General features: G+C 53.6%; 1 long non-coding RNA gene across 1 annotated transcript; it reads left to right on the top strand.

The window, feature by feature from the left end:
• Positions 1–3,838: 3,838 nt before the first annotated feature.
• LOC103006557 (uncharacterized) lies at positions 3,839–24,937 on the top strand. The gene is made up of 3 exons (XR_452174.2): positions 3,839–3,991; positions 14,403–14,466; positions 21,323–24,937. It is a non-coding gene; the product is annotated as an uncharacterized LOC103006557 (long non-coding RNA).
• Positions 24,938–27,812: the final 2,875 nt, after the last annotated feature.

The following is a 27,812-nucleotide window of genomic DNA, read 5'->3' as shown; positions in this document are numbered from 1 at the left end:
CATTTTTATTTCAATTTTTAATTGCCCAGGGCCTAATTTCTTTGGGACTCTGCTGATCTGCACATTTGAGATTCATGTGTAAATATGCATGTGGCATGGGTGCACGCCTGGGCTTCCTTATCACAGAGTGTGCTCTCTCGGTGTTTAAATACACACAATCCACACCACACACGATTATGGGCTTGCATATCTGCCTCTTCTCTAGAATCGGGTTAATTTTCCCTTCGCTAATCCTCAAACCCATTAAGTTCCCCCCCACCCCCCGCCCCCACAAAAAACTACACACCCTACCACAGACCAGTGGTCTTGCCCCACTTCTCCAGCAGGCAGCTCTCCAGGCAGGGTGCTGGAGTGAAGGTTCCTATTAGGCAGACTTCATTAATGTTACCAAATATACCCCAGCACATTTACTCGTCTACTATGAAGTATTATCATAAATGATTAAAATTAAACTGCACTTGTCAAAATAAATGAACAAGGTACAGTTAGTGATGTCTTTGCCTTGATTTGCTTATTCACTAATTTGAAGAAAAGAAGGAAGAGAAAGGGAGAGAAGGGAGGAAAGAAAGGACAGACTGCCATGGGAAGGGGAGAGGAGATGTTGAGAGAAAGCAGAGGGAGAGAAAGAGAGAGGAAACCCCCTCAGTCATCTGCCCTTGGGTTTCCAGTCATTAGGGCACTCTGGGAGGCTGGAATGCAGTCTCTAACATCAGCTCATAATGAATATTGAGGTGTGGATGTGGAAGGAGGGATTTCTTTGTTTACTGAGGAATGGCCATGGGAATGGGGGAGAGGATTGCCTTTGGGGATTAAGGAGTGGGCTTTGTTTTTATGAAGGGCCTTACTTCTTTTCTGAAGTTTTCTGCAGCTAATTGATTCAATTCAGACATTCCTCCTCCCTACCAGGCCAGCCAAGGCCGCATGTCTGTGAGATGTGCCCAGCCCCATTTCCCCATCTGCTCTGGCCCCTTTCTCTACTGTGACCCTTGAAAAGGGTGTGAACCTTCACATCAAGGAGATCACAGGCTATGGAGAAATCAGTCAGCGGCTGAGACCTTTGCATGCATGTGTGTGATACACTGCCACATACTTATACACCTACATGTATGTTATTAGAAGTATAATTTACATATAGAAACAGATCATAGGTGTACAATGCATTTACATCCATGTAACCAACACTCAAGATAGCATTTCCCTCACTCCAGAAACTTCCCTCCTGCCTCTTCCCAGTCAATCCCTCCCCAGCCCCCTTCAGATATCTCTTACCATGGATCTGTTTGACCTATCTAGAGTGTCAAATACATAGAATGTATGCCAGGACTTCTTAGGAGATTTCGTGTTTGTGGTCACGTCGGACTCGCGTTAAACACTTTCTCCTCAGATGGGCCCAGAAGTCAGACCTGTAATTAGATTTTTTTGGTGGGGCAGATGGTTTGAGGTGGTCTTCCTTCAGGACAGCCCTGGTCTCACCCGAGGTCTGTTAATGATCAGGGGACAGGTGAAGCTCACACATTGCCACTTGCCTCCCATCAGTGGCATCCAGGAGCTGATGGAGAGCTATTAATGGAAGGTGCCAGCTTTGTGCTAATTAGAACTTCCTTTCAGCTTCCATCTGCACAGGCACTGGAGCCCCTCACCGGTCAGCCTCACCTCCCCCCACATCAGCTTGCAACCTAGTTTTTGTTCCCCCCATGAATTAGGAGGTGCTATGAGTGGAGCTGTTCTCCTCTGTCTCTGGCCAAATCCGGGTCCTTTGTGTGTTGCGGGAATGTGCGGGGAGTGTCATTTCTTGAGCCTTCTCTGTCTTGTTAGGGTGGAGATGGACTGCAAATTGGAAAGGGGGTTGGGTACCACGGCCACTCCCCCAGGTTAGGCTGGTCTCACACTCTTCGACTTGGGTTTATTTTGAAAAGGACCTTTCTCCTCTGCCCTCTGGAGAGTGTGGCTTCAGATCCTTGTTCCCTCCATTACCCAAATTCCTGGTGTCTCTCAAGTCTGGTTGTACCCACCCCATCTCAACCTTCAGCTGCCATCATTGCTGTGTCAGGCAGCCTGGGGGTGGCGGCTGTCTCCCTGATCTTCTTTTTCTTCTGAAAAAGCCCAAACTTTTTTTTTTTCATTTTGCTTTTTCTTTCTTTCACCTCCGGTCCAATGGACATAATTTTTTAAGTGGAGGTTGTTTTTTATAGAGATTTCGTTAAAAAAGAAAAGAAACATTAACGTCACATTAACGTCATTTAAAGAAAAAGCATCTCTCAGCTTGGACGTTGGGGGAGTTACAGCTTCCTGTGTGATTATCAATTGGGATAAAATCTCTTGCGGGAACCAGAGACAGGGGCATTTCCTAGTAATGCTCCTCTTTTTAGCTCCTGAATCCCCCCAGGTCTCCATTGGGGTTGTGTGTAAAAATATCATGCCCTTCCTGACCCTTCATCTCATTTTCTCCTGCCTGAATTATCTTGATCATAATACAGGTCACCCACTTCTTTGACTGTGTAGACTGGGATTTTAAAAATCAGGAGTGGATTATTAGCCAGCATGAGGCTTTACCAGGTTCCCTCAAGGTTCTGGACCCAGGCTAAAGAGGGTGGAAATGCCTCCGGGGTGCCCAGAGGGCTGCAGAAATTCCCCATCACAGGTCATGGGGAGAGCAGGAGGACGGGCTCTCCTCTGTGGCCTTTTCTGCCCCTAAGGGTGACAATCCTGAGTGGAGGCACTAGAATGGAGAACTCAGGACTATCCTGGACTGGGTTAATAATCCAGCAGTCCAAATTTCAGAAGGGCAGCAGCTGGGGGTGGGGTGGGGAAGGGATGCCCACACCTGTGAGGCAGGATTTAGGGGCATGCTTTCAACATTACAACTCAGTGTATCCTTCACAAGTCATATCACCTCTCTGGGCTTCTGTTTCCCCATCTGTGAAATGGGAATAATAGTACCCACACCTCCAGGGGTCATGTGAGAATTAGGTAAAATATACAAATAAAGTCCTGGCATACAGTAGGTGCTGAGTAAATGACAGCTTTCTTCAGGGTCAGACAGGGGGTGCACATGAATGTCTGGATCTGAAATTCAAACCTCCACTTGCTGGAGACAGAATGAAAACACCAATGGATGTCCAAGAATCCCTTGGAAGAACTGACCAGTGCCTGCCATGCCCACTGGGCCCCTGAATTGAGAGGCAAAACAGGACTCCAAGGAGCACCCAGTTGTGGAAGGGGGGGAAGCGCTGGAATGGGTATAAAGGTCCAAGCTTGGCTGTCTGGGGAGAAGGACACAAAAATGTCTATAGCCTTGAAGGGAACAGATTAGGAATTGACTTTCGAGGCCAAGAGGGCGTCACCAGCAGGTCCTTGTTAGTTCAGCGGTTGGGGGTTTCTAACAGCTGGCGCCTGGGATCCCAGCTCCGGCAGGTTGTGGGTCTCAGGACTCATGAACATTGCTGTCGGGGCTCAGGGTGGGGGGGGTAGTCAGGATCGTTCCGGGGCGCTGGCTGGCAGGCTTGCGCGGTGTGCTGGGCCCTAGGTGCACCCAGATGCCCCATCTCACGGTTCTCCATTTCCGGAGCTCCAGCTCCCAGCGAGCAGGGTTTCGCTCCGGAGGGCGGGCCTCCAGCGGCATACTTGCGGGTGCCTAAATGCCTGGCCCGCTGGCCGGTAAGGAGCGCCGGGCCAGAATCCCCCTTAGCCAGTACCCCACCGGGCTTCCCTCCTGCGTCCTAGGCGGGCGAGACTGAGGCGCAGAGAGCTGGGCTCTGCTGGGTGGTCATGTCCTGGAGGACGCATGTGTCCCCACCCCACCTTCGAGTGGACGCGGGCGCGCTTCTGGGCGGGCATGGGGGGTGCCTGATGTCTCCGCTCTGTTTTACAGCTACTCCCCTGCAAGCGCTTCCCTCTTCGGCGCCGTTCCGCCTGCGCTCGGCGCCCTCTTCGCGAGCACGAACTACCTGCGGGCACCGGCTCTCTCGTAGGAGGGCGCGCCGGAGGCAAGGTGAGTGGCCAGAGCCAGGGAATGGGAGGAGGAGCTGCCTGCCTGCACCCCAACTCTGCCCTGGGTGTCTCCAAGAGTGGGCTCGCCGGCCTGCAGCCCGGAGGTTGGGCGATTCCAAGATCAGGACGGTGGAGCGGCTGTGTTTTAACCTGGGTCACCAGAAAGGCCCTAACCCTCCTCCCTAAGCCCAGATGCAATGTCAAACACACACGCGCAACGCCCTGTGAAATGGCATTACCAATACACTTAACTGGCATGTGGTGCTTTGTGATACAATTCGGCAGAGCTGGCGCAGAGCGCGATGTATAGCACACAGTAGGCCCCAAGTAAATAGCGGCTGTGATGGTTCTGGCCTCCGACGCGGCTTCTTAGACACCCGGGCTCCCCCCCATCGGCTTTCCGCGGGAATCGGAGGCGCGCGGTAGCCAGCGCCTTGCCCCTCCGCCTGGGGATGCGCGGCCGGCCCCGGAAGGGCTGGGGCCTGTGCCCGCGCCCCCAGTCTCTGGGCTAAAGAAAAGGGAGTCACCGGCACAGACTCGAGTGCCGCAGTGGGGCACGAGCCCAAGCAAAGCAAGAATCCTTTTTAAGCATTCACACCTCGTGTACACCCGGGCACTGCCTGGGCCAACGCCCTTCGTAACCAGGAGCGCCCCCAGGCCCCGCGGCGGGGGGAGGGGGGAGAGGGTGCAAACAGGACGCCCGGGGCTGGCCGAGGTCGGCGTGAAAGACGGCAGGAGGCCCGCGGCCGTGACCCCTGGTCTGCGCTGAGACTCGAGTGGGGCGCGTTGCGGGACCGGGAGGCCATTTTGAGAGCTCGAGGAGCGGCGGCAAGATGGCTGCGTGGGCACGAGGTAGGTCGCGGCGCCGCGACCCTGCCGACCCCCTCCTCGCGCTCGCCCTGCCGCGGGCCCACAGAAGCGGAACGCGCGTCGAGCGCGCCCGGCCCCGCAGTGTCTCGGCCGCCGTCCGCCCCGGGCAGGCCCTCCGGATATTAATTACCCCCGGGGGGGTGCCTTGCAAGAGAACGGCCGCCGTCTTCCTTCCCACCTCCCTACCGGACCCTCCGTCGCGGCTGCCCGCGCGCCCCCCAGGCCGCCAAGTGCGCTCCCAGCCGGAGACGAGGAGCCCCGCGGTGCGCGTCGCGGCGGCGGAAAAAGAGACTTCCGGCCCGAGCCCTCCTCACTTACCTGCCTCAGGCAGGGGCGGAGACGGCCTTCCTCTCGGCCCGAGCGGGGGCAGCCGGGCTTGAGCGGGCTGGGCTGGAAAATGTCGTTATTTTGGAGCCCGGAACCGCGGGCGCTTCGCACTCTTTCCTTATTTCCGGGGAATGTCAGGCGCATGGTTAATGCCCGCTTTTTCTTGAAACCGCGAGGCCCGAGTGGCGAGCAGACCGAAGCCACCCTTCCCGGGACTGTGTGTGCTCTGGAGCGCAGTGATAGCGGGGGCCGAGGAACAGAGAGCCCCGTCGATGGGGGCGGCGGTCATAGCGAGGGCCTCCGCGTCGCCGCTGTGGTTGGGGGCAGGCCTAGAGGCTCCGTTCGCATCCTCTGGGGCTGCTTCGGGTCCGTTGCTTCCTCCGCTGGCCCGGTGGAGCAACTTTGAGTTCGCCCCTTCCAGGCCTCCGCCCAAAGGTCAGAGTTGTGGCTCTTCTGTGCCCTCCGCCCCGCCCCCTCCACCAGGTTGAATAATTTAAGCTCAGTCGCTGTTGTTCTAACTGCCCCAGTTGACCCACCGCTACCCTAAAGCAGGTTCCACGCGTGTGCATTTGTACAGACCAACCAAGGAGCTCCAGTAACGTTAGTTGTGTTTGAGTCCTGCTTTGTGCCTGGCCGGCTGCTAAGCATTTCATGTGCATTAGGGCCTCAGCTTGATGAGTAGGGTGATGATTCCCTCTTTGTGATTTTGGCCGTAGCTGGGATGCATCAGAGCCAGGGCCAGGATGTAGCTTCAGGGCTGTCTGCCCCAAACCCTGAGTTCTTACCCACAGGCTCAGCACTTGCATACATACAACAGACACATGGACTCGTCTGTTGTGTCTCATCTCTCAAACAAGCACCAAGCCTGTCCTGAATCGAAGCCGCCATCCCCACATCACATATGAGGGCTCACATATGAGGACTCTCCTGTCGCCTCATCCCCAACCTCCTGGCCTAAAGCTCTGGCCTAAAATAGATGTTCTGATTTAATACTGTGGTTGTTCTGAGCCTCCTGGCAGCCAAGACAAAGAAGATAGTATGATGGTTTATAACCTTGTTCAAAAAAGGAAGCTCATCAGGATTTTTAGAGATATGAACATTTTTTTCCTCCATAAGATTTATAGAAAATTTAAAGCTTGGTGATTATGTAGGTCAACTGCTCATGTCACAGATGAGGAACCAGCCCAGAGAGATTAAGTAATTTTCCCCAAGGTCATGAAGTTAGCTGGCAGAGCAAGGAATGGGACCCAGGGCTCCTGATTCCCAGTCCAGTTTCCAACCTCTCAGGAGCGGGCTTTAGTGGGCTTCTCAACAATGGTTTAGTTGTTTTTAGTGACCCCTCAATTCTCCACTAGAAACTCCTCAGATCTGTGTGCTGTCTTCTTCCTTCCTTTGCCCCAGTTCCTAGTGCTAGGCTGGGCTCACCATTGTGGGTATCTGTAAATATCTGGTAAATGAGTGAGTGGATCTCTCTCTTAAAGACTAAAACTCTGTGCTGCGGAGATAGGGGTGGTGGTGGAGAGATGTTCTGGTTTCAGTCCTCTGGAGGGACTTTGTTTTTTGAATGTTACATTCCTGAGCCCATGAATTCCCTAGACCTCTCTCTTTTGGCAAATGGTGTGAACTGGGTAGTGTATTTCCCCTTTTGGCAGTTGTCCGGCTCCTGACGGTCCTATCACATTGTTGGACCTAACGGGAAGGGGTTATTTTTCTCTTATTTTTATTTATTTGTTTTATTTTATTTTTTGTTTTGGCTGTGCTGCGTGGCATGGGGGATCTTAGTTCCCTGACCAGGGATCGAACCCATGCCCCCTGCAGTGGAAGCGTGGAGTCCTAACCACTGGACCACCAGGGAATTCCCTGGGTCATTTCTCTCTTGAAGGGACATGTTGTCAGTGAGACCTACAAGTTCCTTTATGTGAACTAAGGAGGGTTTCCCGATGGCCTCAGCACAGCTGCCGTGAGGCCTGGTAGATCCATTCTTTTGTCCTCTTTGGGTAGAGAGCCCCCCTTTCTGTGCCTTCCCAGGTTTGGTTCCTGTGGCTTAAGTACAAGTCATAGAATGTGGCTCATCAGATCCCCAGAACTTATACAGATTAGCAGATTTTCATGCCTCCCAAAAGGTAACCTTTGAACCCCTGGCATGATAACTGTCAGTGCTGAATAAATTTGGTGAGCCTGCCATAGACCAGATTCTCTGGAAATTTGTACTGGAAACTTGTCACCCCTGGTGTGTGGGGAGGAGGTCTGCTTCTTGGTGAGCAGCCCCTATTGACAGAAATGCTCCAACAGATCCTAGCCAAATCCTGACCATCATCTTTGGGAAGGCTCTGCCCGGGCAAAACAGGGTGGAGAGCTGAGGCCAGTTTACAGCTAAAGCCCCAGCTCTGGAAGGAAAACAGGGTTCAGCTCCCCAGATTAGTTACTGTCTACAAGGATTAAAGGCCCCAAATAATGGCTGGCCTCTCCCCTCCTCCGTGCCAAGGGAAGACATGTAAATACAGCCGCACGCCAGCTTAGGCAGTAGATGTGTATAAATCGAATTTAGCAAATCAGATCATGGTTTAAATGCACTATTTAAAGCAGTCCTGCAGTGAAGCCTTTTACAAAGGGAATAATCATTTTGTGATGCTAATCATCAGCCTCCAATCTATCTCCTTTGTAAGTTCAGATGTTGGTGCACTGGGTGTTCTGAAATTGGGGCGCTCTTGTGTAGGGCCCGGGTGATGGCTGTCTGCCTTCTTTTTCTGACCTCTCATTTTAAATGGGTGCATGTCCTTGTTCTCACTGGGGGCCTCAGGATGCTTGTCACTTAGTCTGATAGTTCTCATCCATCCCACTCATCTTTTTATAATCGGATAGAGCCCACCATTCAGCTGCTCCTGGCTCCTTTTCTGAGATTTTCACCCTTCCTGGGGGGAGATATAAGCCCTGCTGTTCTCAGGGTATTAGAACCAACTCCCTCTCTGAACTGAACCTTCTTTTGTTTCCCTGAGCTTCTGGTACCCCTGGTGCTGATCATAAAGAAGATCTTAGAGTTGACGGGACACACACCAGCCTCTGAATTTAGTAGGTGAATTAAATGCAGGCACCCACTTGCTGAATAGGCACTGTCCAAAATATTCTCCCCATTCACAGCGAAATAACTGAGGCCTAGATGTTAAAGTGACTTTTCCCACAAGTTAAAATCGGGACTCAAAGGAGAACCTGTCTCCTAATTGCTATAAAAGTGTTTTATACACTGAGCCATAGTGCCTTTCTTTGCAGAGAAAATATAATCAGAGACCATCTGGGTGAGAGAGGAAGAGAATGAAGGGAAAGAGATGGATCAGAGTGGAATAAAGGAAGTGGGCAGGAAGCTGGGGGCCGCAAGGAGCCTGACCTTGCTTAGCTCACAGGCCCTGATATAGTGTCTTTGTCAATGCTGCCACTATTGGCGCGTTCCTCGGTAATTATGACTGTGTGTTGGCATGGCGACTCGGAGTAAGAAGACTAGAAGCACTGGGTAAATGCACGACTTGTTCTTGCCTTCTAAAGCAGAGAGGAGCTTTTGTGGGTAGTTCCTCCAGGGAGACGTGGTAGAAAAATCACCAGACCCAGTGCTGGAGTGTGGGTATTTACAGCCCGCAAGAGCCAGGTGGCCCTGCTCAGGGGTGGCACACACAGAGGTCTTCATGGAGACTGGCCTCCCGTGCAGAGATCTCCCAGAACCTCCCTTCTGTTCCTTTCTGTTGGTCTTTGTTCCGGAGCTTGTGCTGTCAAGTATGTCAGTTTCTACTCCTCTCCAGGTTGTCTATTTCAAGTAGGTTTAAGTTGCAGTCCCCCTGAATTTGATTTATCGTAAAATGATCTATTTCATAGGCCACGAGTATTTATCAGGAGGCTGAAAGGAAAGGCTGGTGGGCCCAGCTGTAGGGATGGAGTTTGGGGCCTCCCTTTCCACACTGGAGCCCTCTCCTTAGATACTTGGGTCACATCCTCATCCAAAAATGGGGGACGTTGCTGGAGTCAAGAGTTGCGCTGTCCAGTATGCTAACCACCGTTGGTCTCATGAGCTGTAGTCAGTGCAACATGCTGAAATGATAATACTGGGTTAAAATATATTATTAAAATTAGTTTTACCTCTTCTTACTTTTTGGTGTGGCTTCTAGAAAATTTTAAAGTGATACATGTCGCTCATATTTTCATTGAGCTAGACTAGAGAATCGAGACCTCTTCCAGCCCCAATGTTTAGTAACTAATCCTGATCTACCCCTGGCAGGTCTCTGGCGACAGAGAGTTCTGTGCATGGAAAAGACAGGCCTCTGGCCAGGCCTCTGGTACAGCCTCTTAAATGGGGGTTAAGGACTGGGGGTTACCCCTCAGTCCTTTGAGGCAGAAGGCCTGAATCCACAGGCAGCATCATGTTTTTCAGCTTTTAGGGTGGGAGGAAGAAAGCCAGTGGGTAACCCCCAGAAGAGTCTTTGCTTGGAGGTTTAGTAGTGCCCTGTGGAGTTTGTATGGGCACAGATGTAGATGACAGGAGGGTGGTCCCAGGGGTGGAACACACACCCCCCCCCCCCCAGTTCCTGACCTCGAAGTGATTTCATAGTCTCCCAGATGTGTGGAAACCACAGGGCATGAGAAGGCAGCCATGCATCCCAGGTTCGTGCCAAACCACTTAAAGCAGGTTTCCTTTGGCCCGAGGGCTCCTCATTGCCCCTCTCCTGGCTGCCCCCCTCCCCTGAGTCTCTGCTGCTCTCTGTGAGCTGAAGCTTCTGGGATGCGCCTTGGCTCAGAGCCAGCGTCTTCTTGGAGAAGCCTCCTGCCCTGGCTCCTTGCCAAGCCTCGGGTCTTCAGAGAGATTTTCTGGGGAGACGCTAGGCTCATCCTGCTGTCAGAGGGCAGAGAGGCCTTCTCACCTCGGAGGACTCCTGGCTGTGGGTCCAGCCTTGCTCGCAATCACCTCCCCGTCTCAGAACTTCAGTTTCCTACCCTAGACTGGATTAAGGGCCTCTGAGCTCCAGTAACCCTTGAGGTTATGAAAAGAAGGCTCCTCACATGAGCCGGGGAGGTGAGGAATAGGCAGCCAGGAAACCATAATGAGTCATGATAATGGTGACAGGAACCATTTATTGAGCACTTATGTGTGCCAAGTTCTGCGATAACGCTTTGCATACTTTACCTCCTTTAAGGCCTGTCTCTTGGGGAGCAGAAAGAGTAATAAAAGTAATCTAGGGTCTGCCCTTCTTTTCTAAGCCAGATGCCATTGGGGTGATTGCATGGGGTATGTTTCAGAAGCTACAGCCCTTGGGTAGGTAGCGTCTGAGTCCTCTGTGAGTCCTCATCTCCTAAGGAGTCAGCCTGGGCTTTGGGAAGCAGCAGGAGCTCATTTGGGTTGCTAGAGGATGGCTCTCTAGTGTCTCCTGCTTCGGACTGGCAATATACTTGGATGATCCAAGTAGGAAGGCTGAGTGCTAGGCCCCTGGGAGCCTCGGTGAGATGCTCAGAGGCGTGAGAAGCAGCCCACCCACTCCTGGCTTTCTCCTAATTCTCAGTGTGGTCCATAGCCTGGCTGTGCTTCAGTCTGCAAAGTCAGGGCTTGACTCAAGCCCACCAGTCTGCCCATGGTGCCAAGGGATTGCACCTGCCTGGGACGAGGTTGAACCTCTGCCTTCTGCAATGTTACATCCCCTGAGGTAGCATTCTGTCTTCCGGAGAAGGCAAAGGTCTCCACGTCCCCTGTCTAATCTCATCTGGTCCTTAAACAGAGAACGTTAGACCTTCTCCCTGATTCGCCCAGTTTGGTGGCACAGGACAGGAGAGGTGGTGCGTGCCTCTGAGGGCGTGTCATTTCCTTGGGGGGGCGCTGGGAGGCTGGGAGTAGAAAGAGGGAGGCCTCCAGTTTACAGCCACCCCTCCCTTTGAGCCTGCAGCTTCCTTTAAGCCATGTTTAGTTGTTTCTATTCCTCTCTTCTCTCTTCTGCTGTCAGATCTTAGGCTTCAAGATCATGGTGGAAATCAACTATACTTCAGGTAAAAAAAGAAAAGATCATGGCGGTGTGAGGAAGTACGTGTGGCTCAGTGAGTGTCAGGGTCTGTGTGACCTAGTTCAGACCCCTGGGGCACACTATCTCACCTCTCTCTCTGAGCCCGTTTTCTCATCTGCAGACTTGGGGATAGTAATACTTACCTTGTGGCATTCAAGAAGTGTCAGTTTGCATCCCCCACCTGCCGCCTTGGAGTGGGTATGTGTGTGTTGGGGGGAGGCGGGGGCTGAGCACGAGTGAGCCAGCACGGCTCTGCCGCGGGGGACCATCTCACTGGTGGGCTACACGTCTGTAAAGAGTGAAGACGCAGGGGAGGTGGCGATCGGGCTCAGCTCTCTGTCAGTCACTCTGCAATAAGTCATGGCGTTTACTGACTGCATCGGCTCCCAGCTCCGAGGTCCAGAGAGAGCCCCAGAAGGAGCCCTGACCTGTTCCCTGACCCCTTGGAGCAGAAACCAGCCTAAGAAGGCACACATTTGAGGTGCACAAAGCTTGACTCAGGCCATGGGAGTTAAGAGAGCAGGCATTCGTGTGGGGTGGAGTCATCAGAGCAGCCTCATTGTACCCCCAAAGGTCTTCTAGGCTGAGGAGGGGGGAGGACTCCCTGAACAGAGGTTCAAAGGTGGGCATGAGTCCTACAGGACTGAGTTAGAGATTTGGGTACGAAGAGCAGGTCAGATGGTGGCGGCCAAGAACAGTGACGATGGAGGGCAGGCTAGGGGAACTGGTCTCGTTACCATGTGCAAGATGGGTGTGGGTTGCTGCCAGGCCAGCCTGAGTCGAGTAGACACATCACCTCCACCGTGGGCCTCTCACCGCTGTTGGCTCTTGGCCTGGACGTCAGTACCTCCAGGGCTGTGCCGTGGAACCATCCCAGTTTGTAAGGGAACCGTGGAGCTCAGAAATTGGAAGTCTTCCCATACCAGGTTGTAGTTTTTCTACTGCATTCATTTATTCATTCAGCTTTCATTGAGCACTATGTGTCAGGCTCTGGGCAATGCCTTGGGGATACAGAGAAGAAAACCACCGTCCCTTGCCCAGCACTTTAAAGCTTGTATAATACAGAATTTCATCTATCTCTTCAGAACAGGAAAGCTAGGCCCTGGGCGGGGGGTGTTGGATTAGCAGACACTGTGGGTATGACATTTCTCACCCATTTGCGGCTTCCTGGCTTTCCTGCCTGTCTCCATACCCCAAGAACCTGGTAGAGCTGGGTCAGAGGCCATTTCATGCTTTGCCCTTGGTGACCTTAAGCTGCCATTTAGCCCGGGCTAGAACTTTTTTTTTTTAATTTTTTTATAGCTACTTTATTTATTTATTTCTTTATTTTTTTTTGGCTGTGTTGGGTCTTCAGTTCGTGCGAGGGCTTTCTCTAGTTACAGCAAGTGGGGGCCACTCTTCATCGCGGTGCGCGGGCCTTTCACTATCGCGGCCCCTCCCGTTGCGGGGCACAGGCTCCAGACGCGCAGGCTCAGTAGTTGTGGCTCACGGGCCCAGCTGCTCCGTGGCATGTGGGATCTTCCCAGACCAGGGCTCGAACCCGTGTCCCCTGCTTTAGCAGGCAGATTCTCAACCACTGCGCCACCAGGGAAGCCCGAACTTTTTTTTTTTTAATTTTAATTATTTATTTATTTATTTTTGGCTGCATTGGGGCTTCCTTGCTGCCCGCGGACTTTCTCTAGTTGCAGCGAGCGGGGGCTACTCTTCATTGCGGTGTGCGGGCTTCTCATTGCGGTGGCTTCTCATTGCGGAGCACAGGCTCTAGGTGCACAGGCTTCAGTAGTTGTGGCTCGCAACTCTAGAGCGCAGGCTTAGTAGTTGTGGCACCCGGACTTAGTTGCTCCGCGGCATGTGGGATCTTCCCGGACCAGGGCTCGAACCCGTGTCCCCTGCATTGGCAGGTGGATTCTTAACCACTGCGCCACCAGGGAAGCCTGGGCTAGAACTTTAGTTTTCCAGATTCCATTGGTTCTTCATAGAACTGTGACCTCTCAATTGCCTTTTCTTCATTTAAGAAACAACTTTGGTCCTAGGAATCAGCATAGCAGTAATCTATCGAGATTTGCATTTGAGTGGTAAGGAACGTCTTAAATGCAATCAAATGATAAATTACCTCTGGATGAATTCATATACAGAAGGTTTCTCCTCAGAAGAAATCCAACACTGTTTGAGGCCTCAAGGCCAGAATTCTCTCCTGGTTCTGCTCAGACTGGTTGGGAGGTGAGGCTGCATGTAAGTTAGCAACGGTGGGTGCTCAGATGCCTTCTCTCAACACATCTGGCGTTTGAAAGAGTCATCCATTTAGCCACTAGGTTGGAGCCCACCCTGTAAATGCATCCACCAGCTCTAAAGCCCAGACTACAGGATCTCATTCTCTCACTTGCCTCCCAGCAGGGGAAAGGCCAAACAGGTTTCATCTTATTGTTGTTATTACTGTTTTGGTGATTTTCTTGTTGAGGTCAATGCGTGTATGTGTTTAGAAAGATAAAACGCTAGGAGTTACATGGCATTTGTGGTCAAAGTACTTGTCAGAGATGTAGGAGGGACCATGCCACTTCCCGCTGCATGGAAGGTGGTTCCAGATCTTTGAATGGAGTCCCAGGTCAGTTGGAGACTCTCAAGGAAGTATCCTCCCCTCAGCTTCTGTATGGACAGGCCAAATGTTGCTGGTGGGCAAGATGGGCATATGTGAGACAGGCTTTCCTCTGTGGACAGGTAAGAGGCAGGTAGTGGGATGCGGAGCAGTGCTGGACTCCGCTTCTGAAACCTTCCATCTTTCCTTTCCTGAGAAACTCCAGAGAGGCTGGTGAGAGTGATTTCTCGGGAAGATGCAGTATGTTCTGCCTTCTGTGAGGGACGGGACAGTGGATGTCCAGCTGCTGACAAGGAGTGGGCCTTCCCCACACTGGGTGGCCTCTCGCCCTTCTAGCTTCCTGTGCATGGCTCTCTTAGAGGCAGTTTGAATGAGTCTCATATGCACAGAGACTGGCCTTGGGTTTAAATTTGGTAGCCAGTTGACAGCACACGCTTTAGTCTCAAAGCCACATGGTTGATGTTTCCTCCAGGACAAAGTACACGCAAAGACCCCCGTGCTAGCCCCTGACGCCTCTCCAGAGAAGAAGCCAGGAGCACAGCTGTCCCATTTCCCGTTCTGTTCTAGTCTCACGTTCCTTCTGTCCTCTCCAGGATGTGCTCCAAAGTCAGAAGACAGGGAAAGGAGAAGCAGGAGCCCTGGTGAAAGAGTCTGAAGGTGGGTCCTGGCCAGATACAAGCCACAGGCTGTGTGTGTGTGTGTGTGTGTATGTGTGTGTGTGTGTGTGTGTGTGTGTGTTCACAGGTCATTCCAACGGCTACTTTGACCTGTCTACACAATGAGCTCTCCAGTTTGGAGAGGAAATTTAAAAAGGGAAAGTACACCTGATAGTTCTTGGAGCCAGTTGCCTATTAGGTTGGCTCATATGAAATTTCTTTTTTATAGATCAAAAACAGTCAAATATTGGTGATTTTGTGTGGTTCAACCTAGTACATCTCCACTGCTCGGGGCCAGTGGAGGGGGAGCCATTCAGTCTCCTTTAGTCTCAGAAGCACATTTTAAAGAGTCTCTGAGATTTTTACCATTTGTATTCCTCTTCATCCTCCATGCCCTTCTCAAAATTATTTTAACTGCAGGAAGAAATCACCCCAACCTGTGGATTCTACTGTAAGAGAAAACTACCCCAGCAACGTTCCACTTTGCCCCAGCTTCAAGACATGTCTCAAAATGCAGGACAATCGAGATGACTTTCAAACACCTTTTCTTTCTGTATTAAAAAAATCCTTCAGGGCAGCTCAGATAACCCTGACTAAGGGCTAAGACCAGTTCCAAACCTTTCTGTCTCAGGAGGCGTTTGCTTCCATCTCGATGCCTGGAATGCTGTTGTACTTCACCTCCTGCATAGCTGATAGCTGTCCTGGGAGAGAGCTGGGGAGGAGGTTGTTGGGGAGCTGGCTTGCAGCCTCTCCATAACCCTTCAGCCACCCTGGTGCTGGGCGACCAGCGGTGTGGGCTTTTGACTGAATGCACTCGCAGTCCTGCATTCATTATGCCATTGTCAGCGTGTGTGTCTGGGGCTGCCTCTGGGTGTGTGTGTTTCTTTTTGTGTCTGCGTGTCAGTGTCAGGCTGTGCGTGTCTGTTTACGTCGGCCTGTCTAGGCGGGCTCAGTGCGACAAGGATCTGGGGGCTGTTGGTAGGAGGGAGGGCATTTCAAAGCCCCAGATCTCCCCCTCAGGAATCTCAGGGGATTTATATACTGTATATATATTTACATGTGTGTTATAGATAGATAGATAGATAGATAGATAGATAGATAGATAGATATAGATGTCTATCTATCTATCTATATAGGGTTTTTGTGTGTGTGCTGCTCATTGTGTAGGGCTACACGCGAGTGTCTGACCAGGTGTGGTGTAAGCAGCCAAGGGCCGGGTGAGCCCCATCTGCCAAGAGCTTACAGACTTGCCTTCCCACCTGCCCACCCGCCGTCCGTGGGGAGCCTGTCCCTTCGAAGCTCACGGTCTCCTCTCTAATTTATTAGCTGGGAAGGAGGAGAAAATGAAATGTTGCCTGAAGACAATGGCCGAGACAGCAGGTCCCACCCTGCACAGCCGCCAGCACCTCTCCCCTCAGCCCTGTCTCCTCCTCTGCAGTCAGGATCTGTACATTACATTGCTCAGTCAGCAGTAAGAGGAGAAAGAACCCCCAAACCAAGCTATAAAAAACACATTGGCCGTGGACATGCAGGGGTAGCTATAGGCTGTTGAAGGTGGGAGAGGGCAATAAGGCGAAGATTTGAGCCAGACTTTGTATCTGCTGGCCCAGTGGATACAAGGCCCCTCATCCACTCTGGGGTCCCCCACCTCTGAGTCCCGGGACTTCTCCCCGCTGCCAGACAGTCAGGGGAGGGGAGAGGGGCCCAAGGCAGCTGCAGGGGCTGTGTTAGTAAACACTTTCCTGGGTTCCCATTTTCTTCATCACCCCACCCTTCTCCACTCCTGATGCCCCATTACACACACTCCCCCCCACCAGCATCCCTTTTTCTGTGGCCTGCACAATGAGCTCATTGTCCTGGGTGTGATTTGAATAAGGGATCGGCAGGCCTGTTCCCAGCATTGTCCGAGGGGCTGGGAAAAACCCCAGCGCAGGCAGGAGGACCAGACCAGACAGAGACAGATGCCTAAATTAGCAACAAAGCTTTGTGCATGTCCCCCGGACAAGGGCTCGCCTTGTTTGCGTGGACTCGAGGGTGTGGAGCTGGCCGGCTGCTCGCATGTCTCCCCATGTTAATTAGTTTTGCATGCATGTCTGAGAAGGTGCCAGGGGAGAGTGTTTGCCTTTCCCCGGGAGGGGGACCTGTTTGTGGCTGTGGAGCTGAGCTGGGCTGGGCCTACCTGGGGAGCCAGGCTCTGAGCCTGGGTGGGAATCTTGGCTCCCCCATCCTGCTCTTCTGTCTGTCTGTCTTTTTAGGGGGACTTGGCTTTGCTCCCCATGCCTTCTCTACTGCTACCCCACCACGTCTGAAAGTTGGTTAGCTCTGACTACAGGGAACTCACTGGCTTCCACCCAGACCCGGGCCAGTGCCTGTCCATCTGGCAGTCTGTCTCCCACGACACAGGGCCCCCCGGGACCAGGCAGCAGAAGCGGCCAGTCTGGGCTCTCCTCCGTCCCCAAGCCAGATGGCCAGTCTGCTTATCGAATTACGGCCTCCCCTGGCCCCAGACCCCCGCCGCCCACAGTTGGGCCAGGATCTTGTTTGGGATATGATGGAGAAGCCCTCTTTTAGGCCCTCCAAGGGGCCTGGCCCTGAGCAGGAAAGGGGTCTGGTAGACAGGACATGAGCATGTCCTTGTCTCTGGCTTGCTGTCTGACCTCAGGGAGACCAGTTCATCGAACACCTGAGTCTCAATGTTCTCACTGGCAAAACAATCGAGTGGCACTTCAGGAATCTCCTGGTTCCTTCCAACTCAGAAAGTCTGTGATGGTTGTGGTCATTTTAAACCTGTGTTGGTTTAGCACTCACTGATTGAGCATAATGACGGGAATGGGACCAGTGAATTCTGGCCAGGGGTGGAGCAGGGGTTAGAGGAAGGATTTTATCGCTGTTGGCACTGGAGTGTGGGCTTCTGTTTTCGGAGCTGGTAGAGGATTAGGAGCTGGCAGAGCCCCTCTTCCCAGGTCCTCACAGAACCCAGCCCCAGCGGCCCAAGCCCTCCTCCTCCTGCCCCTACCCTGCAGTGGTGGGAGGCAGGCCCTGGCTCGGCAGAAGGGAGCTTGGCAGTGGCGGCAAATGGGAAGCTGGAGTGAGAGCAGCTGCTGGCCAAGGCCCTGGGTGTGTCCTGGTCGCCCCCTGCAGGCCCTGGCATGGGGAACAGGGCTGGGAAGGGGCTGGATGCCTGCCGAACTGGGCCCCCGGATAGCTTGCTGGGTCATGCCTTCAGAGTTTCCAGCTCTGTACAGCCCCTCACAGTAATGCGGGAAGGTCAGGGAGCAGGGGTGTGGAGCACGGCCCCTCCTGTTCAGGTACAGGAGTCTTAGGATCCAGCAACCAGGGGGTCTGGCTTCATGGCCCTTCCCTAGCCTTTCCCCCACTCTGCCCCACTGGCCCTGCCCTCTCATCACAGCTTCTTAGTAATTGAAAGTCTAAGCCTGGGACACTCACAGTCCAAAAAGCCCTGTGCCAAAACCTCCAGTTCCTTCCCGTTGGGTCTTTATGGACCTATTCATCTCATTTCTTACAGACCTGGTGAGTCTATGCAGACAGAAGGGAACTTCTCTTCCTGTGTTTGTGTTTTACATATTTGGGATGGCTTTGGTTCAGGAAGTGCTGGGGTTTTAGGGAAGAGCTTTGAACGCCCAAATTCCTTCTCTTGTCCCTTCTTTGCCAGCCTCCCCCATCCCTGGTGCTCCCTCCTGCTCTCTCTTATGTTGTGTGGGATGCGTCTTGCTCTGGAGTCCGGCAGCTGATTAGAGGGCCCCACAGAGAGCCTCTGGGATTACCCTCAGCAGGCACTCAGTCCTGGCGGGGGAGGCCCTGGGCTCCAGCCAGTCCCCACCCCCAGTGCACTCACTCACTTCCTACCCCTCTCCCTGTCTCCCAGGCTGCTCCATCTGGGGATCTGGAGGGGAAGTCAGAAGCTAAATGAGGAAGAGTATAGACGTTAGAACTCATGGTGGGAACAGAGAGGAGGGTCCACGGTAGGGGTCGGGGAGAGAAGCAAGGCAGGCGGGGCCTTGGGAGAGCTGCCCACTGCCCTCTCTGCCCCTCCCCACTCCTCCCTCCTGGATTTTAGCTGCCTCAGCTGTAGCCCTGAGCTCCTTAATCTGGTGATCAGTGTGGTGCTCCAGGGAGGGCTGGCGGAGGCTTTAGGAGGTGACAGGGGATCTTGGGAGTCGCCCTCTGCTAACCAAGCATCACACAAAGCCAGGGAATCACATTCCAAGCATGGCTCCCCATTCCAAGGCTGGACCAGCATGGGTGGTACCCAGTGGAGGGCTGGGGCACGGGCCCTGCGTGCAGCTGGAGTGACCTTGTTCTTTGTTCCTCAGGAGGAAAGCTCCCAAGATTTAGGCTCTCTAGCCCTATCTGCATGGTGAAGGTTTTATTGTTTGGTAGCTGTCCCCATCCTTACCCCAGCCCCCAAATCCTCTGGCTTCCTATCCCAGTTAGGAGAAGCCATGTATACATTGCAGGTATTCCTTCCCCTGGTTAGCCAGGAAAATGCTGTCAGGGCTGGTCAGGGGGTAGGGAATTTGTTCTAGAACTAATCAAATGTGCTGGGCAGTATGCCTCCCCTGCTTACACTGAGCCCTGAGAGAACCCTGGGGAGGTAAGAAAATGAGGTGGGGATGCTAGGCACAAGCCCAGGTGCTTCAGAGCCTTCCAGCCCACCGGGATGGGGATGTCCCAGACCTGGGACCTTGGCTGGAGAGGAGGGACAAGGCAGAGGCCCAGATCGGAGTTCTGCTTCTGACATCACCATACAACAGACCCCTGAATATCTGAGAGCCTCTTAACCCTCATCTGTAAAATGGGAACAATAATCCCTACCTCCCTATGGAGTTGCTAAACACTAAATAGGGTTCATTTTCCTTCTCCTTTTCCCTTAGGTATGGGGCAGGTATGAAGGAGTTGAGCTTCTCGAGGTCGGTTGATATAGCTGTGATTTGGAGGATGAGGACAGCAGTGACATGCAGAATATTTAACCATGGGCACCGGCCAGTCAAATGGCAGCTGGCCCAAATCAGCAGCCCAGGGAGGAGGGCACAGCTGGGCTAAAAGGAGTTCATTTGTCTTTGTGTCTTTCTGTTCCATCACGTGTCTGTTCATCAGCGAGCGCACAGACTTCCCTCGAGGGCAGTTCCTGACGAGGTTGCAGGATGCAGGATCCCTGATCTCCTTTGCATTTTGAACAGGTCAGGTCTGCCTGGCATGGGGCACCCTGCTCCACCTGGCAGAGGACCCAGCAGCAAAGGGCAGTGAGCCGAAGTCCTTCCTAGCTCCAGGCCCTGCCCTGGCTACAGCTCTGCTATCAGGCTCTGTGGGGACAAGCTTCGCCTGGAGGCTTTCACCCTCCTTACACCCACACAGGCTGCTCCTCCTCCCTGGCCCTTCTTCTCAAAAGCACTGGGGGTGAGGATTAGGGACCTGTCCGTGTTCTGATCCATCTCCTCATGCCTCTGTTTCCTCATCAGCCAGGGGAGGTTCGTGGTCCCTACCGTCTGGCTGTGGAGGATTGGGAATGTGGTGGTGGCGTTGGTGTGGAGCCCCATTCTGTCATCAAGGAAGGTTTCTGGTCCCATGGCAGCGCCTGCCCCAGCCCCAGGCTTCCGGAAGCCACCGCTTGACACATGGTGTGCTCTGCCAACAGTAGCTTCTTTTACCTGGTCCTTCTGTGTGCCTCGCTGAGTGAAATCCCTGCCTTTGAGGGCTCAGAATAGCCCGGTAGAGTGACAAATTGCATGGGAAGACACAGCCCTACCTAGCTGGAAGTCAGAGACTTGGACTTCCTTCTGGTCTTGAGTGAACCCCCTCCCTTTCTGGACCTGGAAAAGGAGCATTGGCTAGGATGGCATCTAAGATCCCTTTTAGCTGTGACATTTTGTAATCTGGAAGTTTTTCCTGCTTTTTCTCTTCTGCTACCTACCAGTAACCCTCACCCCCAGCCCTCTGGCTCACAGGAAACCCAACCAGCATGGTCTCCTTCAAGTTGCCCTGGGATGCAGGGAGGCATTTCTGCACCCAGAGGCTACAGAAATGAAAACCCAGCTCACTGCTGGCAAGTGACGTGAGGCTGGGACGTGACCTGTCCTGGGGCGAGACTTTGGCCAGAGAGCACAAGTCTTAGCTGAGTTTGTTCCCGGCTTCTGATCTGGAGCCTTCTCTTCTGTTTCCATGTGCTCTGGCTAGTCTTTGTCCTGTGGCTCGGTTTGCCACCAGGTGACCCTCACGATGGGTTTGCATTCTTCGCCTTGGGACTTGCCCTCTCCTACTTCCCTTGGCCAGGCTCTTCGGACTCAGAAGATCCAGGCCCCGAGAAGCAATCCATAGGGGAAATGCTACTTCTCAGTGCCTAGCCCCTCTCCCCAGGACCCCCAGCCAGGTGGCTCTGCCACCAGTACAGCTGACACAAGTGCAGGCCACAGAATCAGGTGGACATGGGCTCAGGTCCTTGTTTAACCAGAGCTAGCCCTTAACCTCTCTGAGCCTCTGTTCTCCCATTTCTAAAATGAGGATCACCACACCTTTTTCATGAAGTTGCAGCGAGGCCTAGCAATGATATAGGTAAAGTTCCTTGAAAATGTAAGGTCGGTCTATCTTACCTTCTCATCCAAGCTGAGCCTTCAAAGGCCACAGACATAAACCATTGTCTTTCCTGACCTCTCGCCTTTTAGTTTCAGCCTGCTCTGCCGAGGAGGTTTGGAGACAACCTCAAGCAAGCTCCTCCCCCCTAGCCCCAGGGAGCAGAAATACCTACTTTCAGCCCTAATAATACCTGAATGAGATTTATAGGACATCTTCCTCCCCAGAGTGCAAAACTCCCTTTCACATATTATTTCTCTTATCTTTAGATTGTCCTGTGAAGTGTGATGGGACAGCCTCTTTTCACCTTCTCTGAAAATGGAGACAGGAGGAACTGTGGGTCTTGCCAAGGTCACAGGATTGGAATACAGAGCCATGCCGCTCCAGGACACTCAAGATCATCAGAAGGGGAAGAGCCAAGCAGAAAGGGAAGACGCAGTAGACATTGACCTGAGGCTGCAGCAGTCAGGGGCCAGGATGGAGGAGGAGGACTGGGGCAGAGGGCATGGTGCAGGCTCCACTCCCATTCCTGCTCCTGTGGGACTTGGCAGGGGACCTGGGGAAACATGCCCCAACCCATCCTGCGGAGGTCTTTGCCTTTGACCTGTTGGCCGCCATTTTGGGCCTTGTCACATCGTGTGCCTGTTCCGTCCAAGCTGCTCTAACCTGGCCTCCAGCAAACAGAAGCTCTTCGCCATCCACATTTCCACCCCGGAGGACCGAGGGCTGCTCGCTGGGAGGTTGCCAAAGCAAGGGGCTCCAGCCTTCTAGGAGTTAACGACTCCCTCTCCCCAGCTGTCCTCCCCTTGGTGCTCCTCTTTCTACCTCCTCCTACTCGCAGCAGGCAGGGCCTGGACCTGGGAGCCATGCCGCTGTGCTGTTGCCAGGGGAGCCGGGAGCCAGATCTGAGCTATGCAGGGAAAAGGCCTGGCCTGTCAAACTGTCTGAGATGAACCGCCGCCGTCCCCATGCAGCTGGGCTCAGACGTGTCTCAGCTCTTGTTCTGTGCCTGAGAATGGCGAAGCCCAGTGAGGTTCAAGGGCAAACTCACTATTCATTAGTCAGGGGTTCTTGACGTCCGTCTCTCCCAGGGATGGGTCCCCCCCTCCGCCTCCCTTTTTCTCTCCCTCCTGTAATACATTCCTGGGTGCCTTTGGTGAGGACTGCACACCCTCCTCCTCCTCCTCCTGCCCAACTCTTCTCCAAAAGCCCCTGAATAAACTCTACCCAAGGAGACCAGGCAGGGCAGAAACAATGGCCGCAGGAAACCATTCAGGCGGGACTCCAGCCATGCTGGCCCGCCCTCCACTCCCAGTGCCCCTGTGGGCCCCACTCCCCTCTGACTCAGGGCACCCCTGGACTACTAGCCCACATAGGCCTGGATAGGACAGAGCCACTGGGCACTGCCCTCAGGACAACAGGTCAGTCCAGTGCTACTCGGTGGGCTCCTTGGGTGCCTCCATGGCCTGTATCTCACATAGCTGGCTGTCTTGGTGCCTTTCTCTACCATCATGTGTCTATTCTAAGACACTCTCAAACACTGTTGGTTGGAAAGTGTGAAGTGTAAAGGACACATATACTTGGTTATAAACAAATTGCACTGCTAGAAATTTACTATATGGTTAACATGCAAAAGTTCCCAAAGAAGAATGTACAAGAATGTTCATCAGAGCATTTCTTTTTTAAGAATGTAAAGAAATTGAAATGAACCTATGGTCCATTCATACTGTGAAATACCAGGCAGCTACAAAAATTAATGTGGTAGGTCTCTATATATTAGCTGATATGGAAGGCTGGCCAGTGTATATTGTTGGGTGAATAGAATAAATTGCAGAACAGGCAATAGAATATGATCTTATTTGTGTGTATTTAAAAGTTGTAAGTATGCTTATATATGAAGAGATTCTGGAAGTATATATTAAAAGTCTACCTCTGGGGAGTGGGAAGGGATGAATGCACTCTTCCATTTTCTTTCCACTTTTATTGAGAAATGTAAAGAGGCTATTTAATATAGTAGGCTTAACTTCTATTAACCAACTTGGAGTAGGAGCTCCAAGAGAATGGTGGTGAGGTTGTAAGAAAAAACATCCCAGAAACTATGCCATTGGCCATTTTCAGGCCAAACAATCACATGTCATCGTCATGGCTGTTATTGTTGTTAATTAAAAGCCTACCAAGTGCCAGGCTTAGTACTTTGGGGTCTGGCTTAGGTGGGTATCATTATTCCAGTTTCCCCATGCTGAAGAGTAGTTGACTGGCTTGTCCAAGTTCCTCAGCAGGGATTGGGTTGTTAGGGAGGATCCCAGTTCCACTGAGAGTAGACACGTTGCCCCTTCGCCTTCAGGAGCTGCCTGTTTGGGGGGTTGCCTTGGAAGCCCCAGTCATGTGGCCCCCCGACACCCACCTGGTCATGAGGTGGAGGGGGGGCATTGCCCCCTTCTGCCAGTGCCCAATAGAGGTCTCATTGTGTTGGGGGCCATTGGGCTTGGGCCAGCAGGAGGAGTGGGCAGGGCTGTCAAAGGCCTTATTTGCATAAGCAGCATGTGTCCTGAGAGAGATATCACCACACGGAATGTAGAGCGCTTTGCCTTCCCTGTTTACTTCACCCCAGAAAAAGTAAATGGCCCAGCAAGTGTCTCTGAGGAACAATACGAGGCTCTAGGAGTGGGAGGCATGGGTCTGGCTACACAGGAGGCAGGCCAGGACCTTGCCACTGCCACCGGTGGAGCTCTCCATTGGGCCCCTGATGGGCCTGGGTGGAGTGGGGGGAAAAGATGCCATGGATCTGGATCAAGCAGCCACCCAGAGGGCCCTGGGAAATCCATGGGGTAGCAGGGTGGTCCCTGGGGCCTGAGCGGCACCTACAGTTAACCCAAATCAGCTGTGGAGCCTGCAGAGAGAGCAGGAAAGAAGAATTTAAAATGGACCACATGCAGAGGGGTGCAGTGACTCCTCATAACTTTATAGGCTGTCGATATTATTGTTACACCCATTTTACAGATGAGGACACTGAGGCCCAGAAAAGTTAAGTTATAGGTCCCAAGTCACACAGCCAGTCAGTGCCAGGACTGAGATTCAAAACCACGTCTCTTGGACCTCAAGTCTGTTACTCCAAACCCCAAAGAGATGCTGTTTGGCTTGGCCACTTAGAGGAGGTCCCCAAAGCTGCAACCCCTCCTTGCCTACCCCCATACATAGAGATATTAACCCCTTCTCTGCAAGGTCACCTCCTCAAATGGCTCCTTGCCTGGGGTCCTCCCCCAATTTTACCTAATGCCATCTATCTCCTGCAGTATGCCTGGCCCTGGACTGGGCAGTGGAGTGGTGGGGAGGAAGATTGTAAGACTTTGGTTAGTATAGCCTCTCCTCGGAGTTGTCCAGGGTCAGTAGGGTGGTCCAGATGGACTTCCTGGGGGTGGTGGCCTGGAGGCAAAGATATAGCCCAGCTGGTCAAGACAAGCGTGAGTGAGCATTGGAGAGTGGGGGCTGGGGACTGGGGAAGGCCCAGGGCTTCCACCTGGTGGGAAATGGGAAGTGGGAGTGGGTGGGGTCAGAAGGTCTAAATGCTGCAGCTTCCCAGTCCCCTGGCTGCAGGTCACCTACAGTTCTGCAGATTCTGCTTCTCCCCTGACCTGAAGGGACCTTACAGGAAGATGAGGGCACTCCTGGGCTTGCCCCAGTGCTTCCCAGAGGCTGGCCTGATGAGGACCTCAGGGAAAGCTGAAGCTGCAGAAGCAGAACTGGGAGAGCAGAGATCTCACTCAGGCAGCTGGAATCATTGGGACTTTTCCAAGGCCAGTGGGTCCCCCTGGATGGTCCTGCGGGAGGACTAGGGCAGGTTCTGAGAGAGAGGCCTCTTCCCATCCTGTAAACCTCACCTCCCTGTTCCCAGCCCACAACAAATAAAGTTTCTTTGTAAAGCCTTCCATGTCTCTGGTCAGTTTTCTGGGGGGAGGACATGGGTGAGGAAAGTAAGATTTATCCACTAGCAAAGACAATTCATGGTGTGTCAGGTGCGGTGGATCCCTGGTATGGACGGGAAGAGTGGAACAAGAAGCCTCCCAAGGCCTTGGAAATTCTGTCTCTCTGACCTGGGCTAGGGTCCTTTGGGATGAAGGCCATTGGCTGGTCCAAGGCCTACCTCTAGCCTTGAGGATGGCAATCTTAGGTGTACTGCCCTCAGAAGAGGGGCTCTGTAGGTTCTGGATTTTGAGGCAGCTCCCAAGCTCCTCCTAAACCTCCATCAGCGTCTTCTCATTTAATCCTCGCAATGACACACACCGTGCCCCCACCATAAGACTTAATCCCATTTTACAGACTAGGAAACAGAGGTTTCAGAGAGGCTAAGAAATATGCAAAGACACGCAGCTGGGAAGCAATGGAGCTGAGCTCCAGATCTCATTTCTGTAACCAGAATGGGATGCGGGGGTTCGTGAATCTGAAAGCCCTTGACAAGGTTCTCCATGTATGTGCAAAATCACAGCATTCCTTTTCACAAGGCCCTTGGACTTTCTTGTGCCAAGCACTGTTCTAAGTGCTTGTTCCTGTCCTCAATCATGGTTGAATCCTCAGGCATCCCTATGCAAAACTGGGCATTACCTTAATTCCTATTTAACCAACGGGGAGAGTGAGGCAGAGGTAGCTGGTGGGTGCGGGTGTGGGTGCAGTCAGGATGCCGGCACAGCCACACCTGTCCAGATGCCAGGCACTCACCCACTGCCCACGCTACCTCCCTAAATGCCTGGTGCCCCACCAGCCTCGCCCTGGCGCACAACGCCGGTGAAACATCTCTCATCCACGCACCACAGCGACTGGGGCTGCGTACGGCCCCTGGCGGCGCGGCGGGGTCTGCATCGCCGTCCGGCAGGCGGCGCTGCCTGGGGCGCCCGGCTCCCCGCCGCGGGCCGCGCTCCGCCGGGCAGCAGGCTCGGGCCCCAGGGCCCCGGGAGGAGCCAGGACCCCGGGCGGGAGGGAGAAGACTGAGGGGCGCGCGGCACAAAGAGCTTTTTATTTAAATTTGTTTAGAGTTTCGCGAATTTGCATGAAAAATGTGTGAGAAAAGCCAGCTCCGGTGACCTCATCCGCACCTGCCATTAACGTTCAATTAGCTGCTGAATAGCGGCCGCCGACGCGACGTGCAGAGAATCCGACCGGCCCCGCGCAGCTACGGCTGCGGGCCGGGTCCAGGATGGGGTGGGAGTGGAGGGCGGGGACTCCGGGCCTCGGTCTACTCCTGCGCGCGGGAGACCCACGGCTTGGTTCGCGCCCCTCCTCTCTGAGGGGACGCGGGGACCCCACAACCCTTGAGTCCGAGGCCGTTTGGGGCGCACCTGGGCCCAAGGGCACCTGGAGATGCCAGGCTCCCTCCCGGCGCCGAGGAGGGCGGGCTCGCCACCTCCCCAGAACGAGAGGTGGACGGATGAGCCCCCGTCCGAGCTCAGATGGGTTCCCTCGCCACCTTCCGGACAAAGTGTCAAGTACAAGTTCAAGTTCAGGGCCGGGCCCGGGGGGGCGCCAAGCCTTCCCCGGTCGCCTTTGTTCTTCAAGATAATCGCTCCCAAGTCCCCTCCGGGCGGGACCCGGCAGACGCCCCCGCCCCGCCCCACCGTGCCCCGCAGGAGACTCCTCCTCCCGCCCGCGCGGCGCCTGTCCCCTGGTCCCGGCGCCCCCGCTCGGGGCCAACGAAGGGTCTGGGGGCTCGGGGAGGGGGGAGGCGCGATCCGAGTCCGTGGGAGCCTCCCCAGCCCCGCAGTCCCAGCAGCAAACCGAGCTTGGTCGGACGGATGCTCGCGCTGAGGTAAGAAGCCTTGGCGGGGTTCGCCTGCATCCCTTGTGCCCCGCCCCCGCCCCGGACTCTGCGACCCACAGGAACAGGGCAGGGCAGCCCCGCCGGGCCTCCGGGGTGGGGGGCGCTGCCCCTCCAGGGCTCTGAGGGGTACCAGAACTGGGGCGGGGGGCACAGAGGGCAAGGGCGCCCTGTGTCTGCCCGGTGAAGTCGCCGGCCTTTCCCAAGGGCGTCTAGCTTATCCATCTCTCATCGGGTTAGCCTCTTCGTCTCCACTTCCGCGCCGCTAGTTCTGGCTCTGGCTCTTCCTTGCTTTCTCTCAGATTCTGCTGGAGGGGCCCCCCAGTTAGAATCTAGCTCCCCAGGCCCTGAAGCTCCGTCTGGAAAGCTGGAGGGGTGTGTGTGTGTGTGTAGCTCAGCTCTAGAGAGAATCAGCTGTGGACATTCCCTCCCCCAACTCCAGCACCTAAATTAAGGTCCTGGGCCAAATGGTGGCAGCTGGGGTGGGGTGGAGTGGGCTGTGATTTAGTGGGTGCAGGGGCCATAAGGTATCCTCCTTATTGCAGGTAGAACCTCTTGCTGTTCCTGCTGTGCCTGGTTCCTGGATTCTGTGTTGGGACAGGTATTAGCTTGTACCTCACCCCACCAGCACACTGCCAGGCTGAAAGGGTACAGAAGGCTTCTTCGAGTGGCCCAAACCTTGTCCCCCATTCCTGCCTTTCACTGTCAGATAGATGCTCACTCTGAGGTTGTTTACGTACTTGTGCTTTACACACAGTTCTAACGTTCATGATATTTGGTTTCTAAATTCACAGCATCTTAGAAGTAGCAAAATAAAAAGGGGGAGATGGGCTTTTTCCTGAAGCCACACTGCTCCCCTTCTGTGTTCCTTCCCTTCTTCTTCTGTGTACTCCCCAGAGTTCTTACTTCTGGAATTTTAGTCATGATGAAGTTTCTGCCTCTGAGTACACTCC

The sequence above is a fragment of the Balaenoptera acutorostrata genome, chromosome 3 (assembly GCF_949987535.1).
Source record: "Balaenoptera acutorostrata chromosome 3, mBalAcu1.1, whole genome shotgun sequence".
Lineage (NCBI taxonomy): Eukaryota > Metazoa > Chordata > Mammalia > Artiodactyla > Balaenopteridae > Balaenoptera > Balaenoptera acutorostrata.
The sequence above is the reverse complement of the archived record's forward strand: the minus strand, read 5'-3'. Positions and strand labels throughout refer to the sequence as shown.